The sequence below is a fragment of the Macaca nemestrina genome, chromosome 16 (genome assembly GCF_043159975.1).
Source record: "Macaca nemestrina isolate mMacNem1 chromosome 16, mMacNem.hap1, whole genome shotgun sequence".
Taxonomy (NCBI): domain Eukaryota; kingdom Metazoa; phylum Chordata; class Mammalia; order Primates; family Cercopithecidae; genus Macaca; species Macaca nemestrina.
The window spans coordinates 92230985-92243678 of record NC_092140.1 but is presented as its reverse complement, the minus strand read 5'-3'; the positions used below and the strand labels follow the sequence as shown (position 1 = coordinate 92243678).

Here is a 12694-nt window from a genome sequence, read left to right as displayed (position 1 = left end):
CATTCAGAAGGTAAGCCTACTATTGAAGGCTTGTGAAGAAGGCACACGATGACAACTGTGGGAAAAAAGGACTAAGAAGTGAACATTTCTTAACAAGCTTTGATTTGGGTCTATTACAGACTCTACTACAATAAGGACATAGTGCTGAACTAGGCTGGAGGCAGGGGAGATGAACAGGAGAAAAGAAGTAGCGGAGATAATTGAGAGGTAGAACCGAAAGCAATTAATTGTCTATGGCAGTCAGAGGAGCCAAATGATTCCATCACCCACATGTGAGTTTCTCCTGCTCCCAGAACAGAACTTCCAAGGTCATAGTATTGTGTATTTTATTCTATTTAGAATCACAGAAACATCACTTCTGTTCTGTATGCCTCCTTTGCTCTATCCCCTCCTGCTCTATTTCATCCCACAATTTTAGCCATTTTTAATACTAACAATATAAATTCTTAGTACTGTCCATGGTTTTAAAATAAATAAAGGCGAGATGTCTCAATCATCTCCTTTATTTTTTCATCCAGCTTAAGGGATGCCAATCCGCAGGCCATTGAAGTCGGTCCCTGACTAGAGTGCAAATGTTTGATTCTAACTGAGATCCTGGCTTTGCTGTGTTAAAAGAAAAACTTTATACAAATTAAATTTAGCAAAGTTTATTTGAGCAAAGGACAATTCATGAATCAGGCAGCACTCAGAACCAGAAGACGTTTGGAGAGCTCCACATAGCAATGTGGACAGGCTGAGAGCAAAAGAAGTGGCATGCAAAACAGCTTGATTGGTTACGGCTCAGCGTGTGCCTTATTTAAACATGGTGTGATGAAGCATTTGCCTTGAATGTGGTCAGCTGGCAGACTGTGATTGGCTGAGACTCAGCTTTCTCTTATGAAAATATACTCTTAACAAAGTTTGTTCACGCCTGTAATCCCAGCACTTTGGGGGACTGAGCAGAGAGAGAGAACTTGAGGCCAGGACTTCAAGACAAGCCTGGCCAACATGGTGAAACCCCATCTCTACTAAAAATACAAAAATTATCTGGGCGTGGTGGCACGCACCTGTAACCCCAGTTACTCAGGAGGATGAGGCAGGAGGATCACTTGAACCTGGGAGGCAGAGGTTGCAGTGAGCTGAGAACACACCACTGCACTCCAGCCTGGGAGACAGAGGGAAACTCCGTTTCAAAAAAAAAAAAAAAAAGAGAGAGCATTTGCAATTTGTTTGTTGCAAATGGAGGCAGCTGTAAGCCAAATTAAATTTAACTGTTTCCTCCTTTTTGTCAGTCTTTTAATTCTGAGAAATGGACCAAAATTTTGGACATTGACATCACTCTCTTTCCCATGATAATGGACTGGTTTTGTCACAATATGAAATTCAGAATTTACCAGGTCGGGTCAGTTGAATGTTTCTTTATGTTCTCTTTGTGTGTGTGTGTTTAATTCAAACCATAGTGAGGCCATGTTATGTATAATAGATGGCTGTATATGAGCATTTAAGACTCTTGAGAGGATATGGCACACTAGGGAGAATATTATGATGGCTATCAGGTGGATAATACTAAGAGACTGAAACACACTCCTTAACAGGAGCCCCCAGAAATCAAACTGATTAAAATCAAATACAGTCATGCACTGTGTAGCAGTGTTTCAGTCAATGATGGACTGCATACGATGGTGGCTCCATACAATACTGTATTTTACTATACTTTTTCTACGTGTAGATATGTTTTGATATGAAAATACTTACCAATGTATTCCAATTGCCTACAATATTCAGTACAGTATCATGCTGTACAGGTTTGTAGAGTAGGAGCCACAGGTTATGCCATATAGGCTAGTGTGCAGTAGGCTACACCATCAATGTTTGTGTAACTACACTCTATTATGTTCACAAAATCATATAATGACACATTCTTCAGAATGTATCCCCATGGTTAAGCCATATGTAACTGTATATTAAAAAAATGTGCCAGGAGAAGAATCTACTTGCTTTAGCCAAGTAGCTTGTATGTTGGTTTCTTGCAATTGAATTTCTACAAAACCAGATTTATTTATCCAAGTGCAGCAGGAGGAGTTAGCCATTGTGCACATTTCCCCCACTGTTTAGCTAACAGATAGTCCAAAGAAATCATGTTATCTATAACAACTTCAGCAAGAGAATTTAAAGAAGCTTTGTGGGCAGCTATAACTTTTGCAGTAAAGTTGTCTATTATAGCCAATATTTGAGACATACTTCTAATCATAAATCTATTTACATTTATGCCATATTAAGGAAGGAGCAGTCTACCAAAAGAAGGCCATTTAAAGGTATTTTGTGCGTGCTGGCAAATTTCTCTTTATTTCATAGTGAAAATTAACAGGTATAAACTAATGTTCAGTTTCCAATTGATTATGGAGTGACAATAGTACTGTTAAAATCCTTAATCCACATTGGTCCCTTATTTTCCATTTACTGAGACATAGAGTTGACAACATATATGCTTAATTATTAAATTCTGCACAGATTAAAAATAAATCGTACATGGGCACAACAGACAGTTCTCTGTGGAATGCCTTGTGCGTTGGTGTCATCCATAGGGAAGCACTAGTATTATTTGTCAAAGGCTCCATTATTGAATAATCATGTGTTTGGAGGTTAACAGATAAGAAATTGGAGTTATAAATTTGTCTACGAACTCTCAAATTATCTTTTTTGTTTGTTTGTTTGTTTTCTTATTCAATGTATGGCATAATTTAACTACAAAACCCTCACTAGGGGCAGGGCGTGGTGGCTCACGCCTGTAATCCCAGCCCTTTGGGAGGCCGAGGAGGGCAGATCACGAGGTCAGGTGATCGAGACCATCCTGGCTAACACGGTGAAACCCCGTCTCTACTAAAAAATACAAAAGAATTAGCCAGGTGTCGTGGCGCCTGTAGTCCCAGCTACTCAGGAGGCTGAGGCAGCAGAATGGCGTGAACTGGGAGGCAGAACTTGCCGTGAGCGGAGATAGCGCCACTGCACTCCAGCCTGGGCGACAGAGCGAGATTTCGTCTCAAAAAAGAAAAACAAAACAAAACAAAAGAAACCCTCACTAGGTTTTGCCTACCCTAAGAATTAAGAAATCTAAAATACCTGAATCTAAAAACCTAACTCTACAGAAAGTACCAAATGCGTAATGTGAACGAACAGTCATACTTGAAATATCAGTGAAATTTGTTATGGGGTGAACCAGAGAACCTCTAACATCATTTAAGGATTTAGGTTTAATGTGACATATCCAACACTCAAGTAAGTTCCCAGTGGAAGCTATACATTATGAAATCTTAATTGTTGCATGATTTCGCCATGTATAAATAGAAAAGAAACACAGGGCAAAGAAGAAAAGGAACAAAGGTTTTACAGTGACAAGGAGATGTCTTGATCTGTGATCTTGGGAAAGCCATCCACATCTAGAATGCTGTCTGCTTCTGAAAATAAACATCATGGCCAGTTTTACCTTGAGGTCTCCAATGATTATACAGTTTTAAGAGTCCAAAGGGGCTTTATTAAGCACAAGGCCCTAAACTTTTGCTCCAGAGAAGAACTTGGTAAATCCCTTTCGAATGGAGTTTAAGGGCAACATTTTTCTGATGTCTTTTCCAAAGGACACAAACTCTGGGATCTAGATCATGAAATTTCTGGTGTCACCATTTGGTGCACCATGAAGGGCTTCTTTTTTACCTGGTGAAAATATACTTTGCCTTAATGTACTAAAGCTTTGCCATATTGAGTTATGTCAGAGTTTGTAAGAGCAGGAGATACATGAGGTTCTATTATTAGGAGAACAGGCCTTCTAGTAACTATTTTATAAAAGGTCAATCTGTGTTTTCCAGTGGGAGTGGATCTGATCACCATCAATTGATAACACTTTTGACCAAGGCAATCCAATTGATTCAGTTGACTTTTCCAAATGTTGTTGCATTTGTAATATTTTGTTTGTCTTACAACTTGCCTAGTGAAACCAGTACCTCCATCACTGGGGATTTTTTCAGTAATGTTCCATAAGAGAAGCACATTTTCCAATAACCTTTCAGCTACTGTTATAGCATTGGCCTTCCTGCCTGAGAAAGCTTCTCTACGACCAGAAGGCATGAATTAAAGACAGCAATTGAATGAAATCCACCTGTAAGTGTTTTAATAATCCAGCAGGTACCAGAACCTGAGTTTTTTGTTGTCTTGCTGGAATTATGAGTATGAGAAACAAAACATTGGTTATAAAACACTTTAGCAATTTTAGAATAGCCACCACACTATTTATTTCACAACTTGTATAATTTTATCTACCCTATGATAAGTCATAGAGCATAAAGGAAGATTTAAGGGCCAGTCAGCCATTTCGGTTCTCTATGAGTCCACACTTAACACTGGATTTACATGCTTTCGAATACAAGTTTTATTTCTCAAATTCAGGTGCATAGCACTGTTTATCATAGGTAATTTGACTTGGGTCAGTCTTATAAAGTTCATTAAAATTGCATATGTTTACAATTTCAGTACTGGCTGGTAGCATGAAAATCTTCTGAAGCATTTCCTTGATATTCACTTAGTTCTCATTCTGTTTGATGTTGGGCTACCAACCAGGTGTATGAACCAATCAGTTTCTTCATTACAGTTCTGAGAATTCTTACTGAGATGAGTGGTATGATCTTAAAGTTCAGAAACCTGTACTTGTCAGATTCCTTTCCATGAATCCCCTTGAAGACAAAGCATGTCAGATTTATAGTGATTTGTAATAGCATTCAGGAAAAGGCTAGAGTAAAACAATTAATTCTTTGCGAATAATAATACTTAAAATTGTCATGGCTAAAGATCTAATGACAGTTTACTGTAATAATGATGCAATTGACGAGATTTGATTATTTCTGTGATACACAATGTTTTAGGATAATATCTAGAATTAGGACTCATTGCATAACAGAACTATCAGATTTCTATGAATTTTATACAATGAATGAAACACACATTAATAATACGTCTATACAAATATGACTCAAAGAACGTTTAGCATTATTCATTATCTGACAATGCTTCCCATGTAATTTAATATATTAAATTAGCCCAATTAGTTTAACATATCTCTTTTCTATAAGGAAATATATCCTTTTGAGATGTTTTAAGGGTCTATCGCAAAAATTCCAAAGTTAATTTGAAGTCAAGAAAAAGACAATTCACAATTTGATTTTTGAAAGTTTGTCAAAATATCAAGTGTTTAAAACACTTGATCACAATAAGATTACAGGTAAACTGTAAAATAGTAGTCATTTGTGACTGGGCACGGTGACTCATGCCTGTAATCCCAGCACTTTGGGAGTCTGAGGCGGGTGGATCACGAGGTCAGGAGATCGAGACCATCCTGGCTAACATGGTGAAACCCCATCTCTACTAAAAATATAAAAAATGAGCCAGGTGTAGTGGCATGTGCCTGTAGACCCAGCCACTTGGGAGGCTGAGGCAGGAAAATCGCTTGAACCTGGGAAGTGGAGGTTGCAGTGAGCCAAGATTGCACCACTGCGCTCCAGCCTGTGTGACAGTGAGAATCTGTCTCAAAAAAAAAAAATAATAATAATAATAATAATAATGGCCATTTGTTTAACCAGATGGATAATTAAAATACTTCAAAGGCAAATACAGAAAGTTATATAGTTGGAGAAAAACCCTAACTCTACAGAAACTGGACTGGTTCTCCAGAGAAGCACAGGTTCTGGGTCCATAGTTCTTATACATAAAATTGGCTGAAGTTCCAGATGCAGGGGTTCTAATCTCCTTCAATCAAGACACACTTGATTCGCTGTATTCTAGTAACCTTACCCACCTACCCTGAACCCAGTCCAGTTTTGGTCTGATCTGTCAGAAACCCGAGGCCTTCCCTACAAGACCCAGACCTGTTTCTTTCACCACTTCTGAAGCCAGCACAGACTTTTTCATTTTGCAAATAAATTCAGAGGGATCAAAACACATATTTGTGGAACTCAAATCTGAGACAGAACTCACCCATGACCCCAGGGGGTACTTTTGTTTGGTTACTTGCTGCTTCTGGGGTGGGGGTCACTAAAGGTCTACTTTCGATCCTAGTTCTTTTTTTTCTCTCTCTTTTTTTTTTGAGACAGAGTCTCACTCTGTCACCGAGGCTGGAATGCAGTGGCATGATCACGGCTCACTGCAACCTCCGCCTCCTGAGTTCAAGCGATTCTCCTGCCTCAGCCTCCTGAGTAGCTGGGATTACAGGCACACACCACCACGCCTGGCTAATTTTTTGTGTTTTTAATAGAGATGGGGTTTCACCACGTTGGCTGGGCTGGTCTCAAACTCCTGATCTGATGATCCTCCCGCCTCGGCTTCCCAAAGTGCTGGGATTACAGGCATGAGCCATTGCACCCAGCCTTGGATCCTACTTCTAATGATGGCTTATTAAAAGAATAACTTTGGACAAATTAAGCACAGCAGAATTTATTTAAGCAAAGAACAATTCATGCATCGGCCATCTCTCAGAAACATAAGATGTTCAAAGAGCTCCACCCCAGTGTGTGGGCAGGTGTTATTTATAGATAGAAAAAGGAAGTGATGTAAAGAAACAACTTGATTGGTCTGGGCACCATGACTCATGTCTGTAATCCTAGTACTTTGGGAGGCCGAGGTGGGAGGATCACCTGAGGTCAGGAGTTCGAGACCAGTCTGGCCAACTTGACGAAACCCAGTCTCTACTAAAAATACAAAAATTAGTTGGGTGTGCTGGTGCATGCCTGTGATCCCAGCTACTTGGGAAGCTGAGGCAGAAGAATCCCTTGAACCCAGGAGGTGGAGGTTGCAGTGAGCTGAAATCACGCCACTGCCCTCTAGCCTGGGTGACAGAGACTCCACTCAAAAAGAAAAAAAAAAAAGAAAAGAAACAGCTTGATTGGTTACAACTCAGCATTTGCCTTATTTGGGCATGGTGTGATGAGACTTTTTTTTTTTTTTTTTTTTAGAGACAGAGCCTGATCAGTTGGTAGCCTGTGATTGGCTGAGACTCAGCTATCTGTTCCAAGATACATTATTAAGTTAGTTTGCAGTTTGTTTACTTACTGTTAGGTTGCAGTTTTCTATGTACCAGGCAGCTTTAGGACAAATTTAACATAACGTAATAGCCATAAAGAAGCAGTGCTATCAAAGGATGGGGCTATCCAAGATGTTCTGCACTGAATTGCAAGTTAAAAGGGAATTCGAAGGTGAAATGGAAATAGGGAAATACATTTCCACAGATTTTATTCTGGGTTACATTTGAATACTCCTTTATTTCATGAATAGTTGTTTTACAGTAACATGAATTACAGCATGGTAAAACATCTGTAGCTGGAAAAGGTGGAATTTCACCCTTATATTAGTCAGTTATGCTTTAGCGTGAGTTCGTTTGTCAAATTATCAAGTTAGTCATTTAGTTTGTGCAGAGGAAGAGAAGATAAGAAAGAACAAAAAGCTAATTTTATCCATTTTGTAGTCGTGCCTGAGAATGGCCTTAGATTAGAGTGCTGGGCTAAAGGCTGATGAACACTACCCTCTATGCTCTATCTGGATGAGGCCAAAGACCATCCGTCCCTCGTGGCCCAGATTAAAGACCCCCTATGATCATCTTCCCCACACCCAATAAATAATTCCTCCTCTGAAATCCTAGGAAGTTTTATTTATATCTCTTAATGATATCTGTAACCATTTACTTTGTATGATAGAGGCAGCAGGTGAAAATTCACAGAACACCTCTACACATTCGCACCAAAGCCAGAGTATAGACCCTGGGTATTACAAACTCCAAGTCAGTCTTTCAGGAAAAGCATCAGCTGGTTATCCAGGCTGTCATACAACCTGGGCTTTTCCTTTTTATTTTTTATTTTTTTATGTTTTTATTTTTTTGCATTATGGTTTGAGGCTGATGTATACTGGGAAATGATAGCATTCAGGAGGACTCTTCTGTTGAATGATAAGCATATTTTCTTCGATTCACTCAGAGACAAAATTTTCAAATTCATTTTGAGATCAGGATTTTAATGTCAATTATTACAGAAAGGTTCTAAGGAATGACTCATCCTGGATAGCATTCATTTTGTGATTCCAGTTCATAGATAGGGCTCTGTTTTTAATGCAGTCTATGCCTCTCAGCCCTGTACTCCAAGGCAAACAGCAAACCTCATTTCAAAGGTATAAATGCTCCTCCAGGCTCTAATCCCTTCTGTGTAATGGGGCATTTGTTTCTCTTCAATGAACAGTAAACCTGTAATTCCCTTTAATCCTAAGTGAGGCTTGAAGAGCAAGGATTTCCGTTATGCACTCTCCCACCTACCTTCTACAGGCTTTTCATAGTCACGGAAGACCCTTCAGAATTTTCACAAATCCCCAAATATCTGTCCAGTTAGTCGCCAAAAAGATGTGTCAAATGGAGTTGAATCTAAGTCAACTCCATTATCTAGGGACTTATGAACTGTGCTCAGATTTGGCTGGAATTTGTGACAGGCTGATGCCTGATCCCACGCAACCCAATTCTAAAGCATTTATGGTTAGAATTTATCTAAAATTGTAGATACAATGAAATGTATCTTCATACAGATATGGATATGGATATAACAAATATAAATACGGAGGAAAAGCTTTTCTGATAAAATGCCCTCCTCCACTCTAAGCTTTTGTAGAATTCCTAATATAAGAAAACATAGAAATCTACCAGCAGATGAGAATAAATTTTTTAATTAAATTCAGCAATAGCAGGAAAATAAGAAAAAAGAAAGAAAACAAGCACTTAAAAAGATCCTTTGCCCTTGGCAAACTTAAAAAGCAAATTGTCATTTTGTTTTGAGATAACATTTCTAGGCCAAAGACATTTTTTACAAGCCTATTCCAAGCATATTTTAACTCTATGTTAGGGAATTTTGAATATTAGAACAATCCAAATTTTCTACTCCTCTGGGGCCAAGAGACTTAAATATTTGGGAACAATGTAGTTTCCATATCTTGTTCATCAGATAGAGGCCTTTGTGTGACTTTTGATTTGATCCCTGCACAAATTTACCTTTCTCACTACAAAGCTTGAGAAGTTGAATCATGTGTGAAATTTATTCGCCAGTGTCTTTATGTTACAGATCTCAAGTAATTCTTCCATTGAGTTCTTCAGTGCAGCAAATGCACCATTCTACTCTAACAATGATCCTCTGCAAATGATTTTTTTTTCTAAACTTTAGTCCAAAGTAATGACATTAGCAATGTCAGTGAAGGATTAAGAGGAAAATATATTTTATCAATAATAAATTGCTCTCTTTTTCTTTTATAGATATGAATTAAATACTTATTGCTTGTAGATACTAAAATGTAATTTTAGTGAAACACAACTCACAGAAAGACAAGGAGTTATTACAACTGGGGAAGAAGATGGAGTTTTGTTTCAGTTTGATCTTTCTAATTTCCTGCACTAACCACTGATTGATTCCTCTTGGCACAGAGCTAGACATGCAAGATACTTCCACTTGGGTGTTAATTAGAATCTTTACCTTGAGTGTGCTTCTGACAGTGTTTGCATATAACCCTTTCCTAGTAGAAAATGTCTGCAATTTTGAAGCATTCTTAGTTATTGTGGATGAAGAGAGAAAGGGGAAGGGGAAGAGAGGACCCACAGATGCACAACTGCAGGCAAAGGCAATTAGGATGATTAGGAGGAAGGTGTCTTTGGACAGAGCTAAATCAGTAGTTAGGGAGTAAAAGAAAGGTAATTTTTGATCCGGGATGGAAATTAGAACATACGATTTAATTACTCTGCTCTTACAAATGCCAGTTGAAGTGACCCAAATAATAGGGTAGGGGAGAAGTGCCAACGAACCCTGGCAACAATGGAAGAGTGTCACTTACCCTCAGAGACACTGAGGAAATCACGAAAGATGTGGTGCAAGACAGACAAAGGTGAGAGGAGAACCAGTAAACTGCAGACTTCATGCTTTCAGGGAAATGACTGCTTGTGTGGAATGAGCGGATTCTTGTCTTGGCAAGACTATCCTAACAATTTTGGAACAAATGGACTGCCTAAAATAATGAATAAGAGAGTAAGATAAGATGGCACTTGTAGAATAATTTTTATTTGTAGTTCTGGGGTACATGTGCAGATGCACAGGTTTGTTACATAGGTAAATGTGTGCCATGGTGGTTTGCTGTACCTATCAACCCATCACCTAGGTATTAAGCCCAACATGCATTAGCTATTTTTCCTGGTGCTCTCCCTCCCCCAACCCTAGCCCCTGACAGACTCCAGTGTGTGTTGTTCCACTCCCTGTGTCCATGTGTTCTCATTTTTCAGCTCTCACTTATAAGTGAGGACATGCAGTGTTTTGTTTTCTGTTCCTGCATTGATTTGCTGAGGATAATGTCTTCCAGCTTCATCCATGTCCCTGCAAAGGACATGATCTCATTTCTTTTTATGGCTGCATAGTATTCCATGGCATATATGTGCCACATTTTCTTTATTCAGTCTATCTTTGCTGGGCATTTGGGTTGATTCCATGTCGTTGCTATTGTGAATAGTGCTGCAATGAATGTACTAGGTACTAAATTGCAGAAAACATTTGATAATTATATGTTCATGTATCTTTGTAGTAGAATGATTTATATTCCTATGGGTATATAGCCAGTAATGGGGTTGCTGGGTCAAATGATATTTCTGGTTCTAGATCTTTAAGGAGTCGCCACACCATCTTCCACAGTGGTTGAACTAATTTCCATTCCACCAACAGTGTAAAAGCATTCCTATTTTTCCACAGCCTTGCCAGCATCTGTTGTTTCTTGGGACTTTTTAATAAAGGCCATTCTGACTGGCAGGAGATGGTATCTCATTGTGGTTTTGATTTGCATTTCTCTAATGATCAGTAATGTTGAGTTTTTTTCATATGTTTGTTGTCTGCATTAATATCTTCTTTTGAAAAGTGTCTGTTTATGTCCTTTGCCCACTTATTAATGGGGTTGTTTGTTGGTTTGTTTTTGTAAATTTGATCCTACAAAAAAGAAGGCTGAGAAATGTGCTGGATGCAGAATCTCAGTGGGATACTATGTAATAGTAACAATAACAACATCTAATACTGATACAGTGTTCAGTATGTGCTGGGCACAGATTAAGTGTTCTGTAGATATTAACTCACTTAATCATTGCAACAAACCTATAGGTGAGTACTTAGATTATCCATCTTTAAGGATTAGGAGAAACCAGGTCTTAGAGAGGTTAAGTGATCATGATAGGCTATAAGGAAATTATGTGACTATCTCTCTGGACAAATAGATTCAATGCCAAATAATCAGAACTTAAAAGAGCCTAAATTATATGTCAGTTATTAATAGATATCCTGTAATAAGCAACCAGTTAGAAAATACTATGGGGAAAAGAACCCCTTAACAATAACAACATAAAATGGTAAGAATAAATTTAATAAGAATATGCAGGGTGTATAATGAAATTATGCAATTTTACTGAAGGATATAAATAAACCCATAAATAAAAAGTGGGGCATAACAAGTCCTGTATGGGAAGACTTAATATTATAACAATATTTCTTCTCCATTTCTAGTTAGTCCCTAAGTTAAATGTACTATCAATCAATATCTGATTATGATTTTGAGAAGAAGACAGAATTTAATAAAAGTATCTCTCATTTTTAATTACAGAAATAACACACAAATGCATAATCTGATAATTTAAAAACCCTGTGTTATGGAATGTGGCCTTACTCTTGCTCATTGGTCACCCTTCCCATGAAAGTGCAGAGCGTATGTGCATTATCTGTGTAGGTATTGAAATCATGCAGAATATTGGGAAGTAGAGTGGCGGTGAGAAAGACAATACTCAAGGCACTAAATTCCAGACAATATTTGATAATCATATCAAGCAGGTAGAACAAGGAGTTTACAGAATCTGAACATATGATAACAGGCTTTGAAATAACTGGAGTTTTTTTAGGCAAGAGAGATGAAAAATGACCTTAAAATGGCTAAAGAAGTTGGAGGTATTTATCTCTAGCTGGAAACGAGGCTGGGACATAATTCATATTTTATGTCTCTTAGTGCTATTTTATTTTATAACTATATATTCCCATTACTTTGATGAAATAAAAATTAATTAAAATATCACCAGTGAAAAGATGGATGCATTTGTCAATAGAATGTTGTTATAATAATGTTAGATGGTAAAATGTGGATGGATTGCTCAACAAATAGTGCTAAAATAAATCGCTAACCACTGAGGGAAAAGCAGTTAGATATTTACTTCAAATCAAATCCCAAAGATCATTGCATATTAACCAAAAGTTTAAACATTAAAATAGTGAAATGAGTAGGAGCAAATATAGTTATATATTTTCATGATCTTGGAATGAGAAAGGCTTTCATCCACTTATCACCATAGAAAGCAACCCAAGGGAAATAAAATCAAAAATTAAAAAACAAAGAATAAAGAAAGAAAATATGTTTGCAATATAAGACAGATAAATGCTATTTATAGATTAGGAATTGTTTTAAATCAACAAGAAAAACATGGACACCTCAATTAAAAATCAATACAGAACATAAACAGGCAATTCATAAAGAAATGGGAACAGCCAATAAGCATTATTTCTGAAAGTTCAGCATTGCTAGAACTCAAAGATATATACACTAAAACCACTATATGCTATAATTTGCATCTGAAAAAATTTTA

At 37.6% G+C, this 12694-nt stretch overlaps 1 protein-coding gene and 1 long non-coding RNA gene across 6 annotated transcripts in view; one reads left to right on the top strand and one right to left on the bottom strand.

The window, feature by feature from the left end:
- The window catches only part of LOC105486013 (replication factor C subunit 3), a 701449-nt gene that overhangs the window by 407582 nt on the left and 281173 nt on the right, over positions 1-12694 (top strand). The gene's annotated exons all lie outside the window — the stretch shown is intronic.
- The window catches only part of LOC105486011 (uncharacterized), a 261312-nt gene that overhangs the window by 10050 nt on the left and 238568 nt on the right, over positions 1-12694 (bottom strand). The window contains exon 11 of one of the 2 annotated variants that reach the window (XR_011615060.1): positions 3027-3434. The exons of the other annotated variant lie outside the window; for it this stretch is intronic. This is a non-coding gene — a long non-coding RNA (uncharacterized lncRNA). Of the gene's footprint in view, positions 1-3026; positions 3435-12694 lie in introns of those variants that run through there. 2 annotated transcript variants of the gene reach the window in all.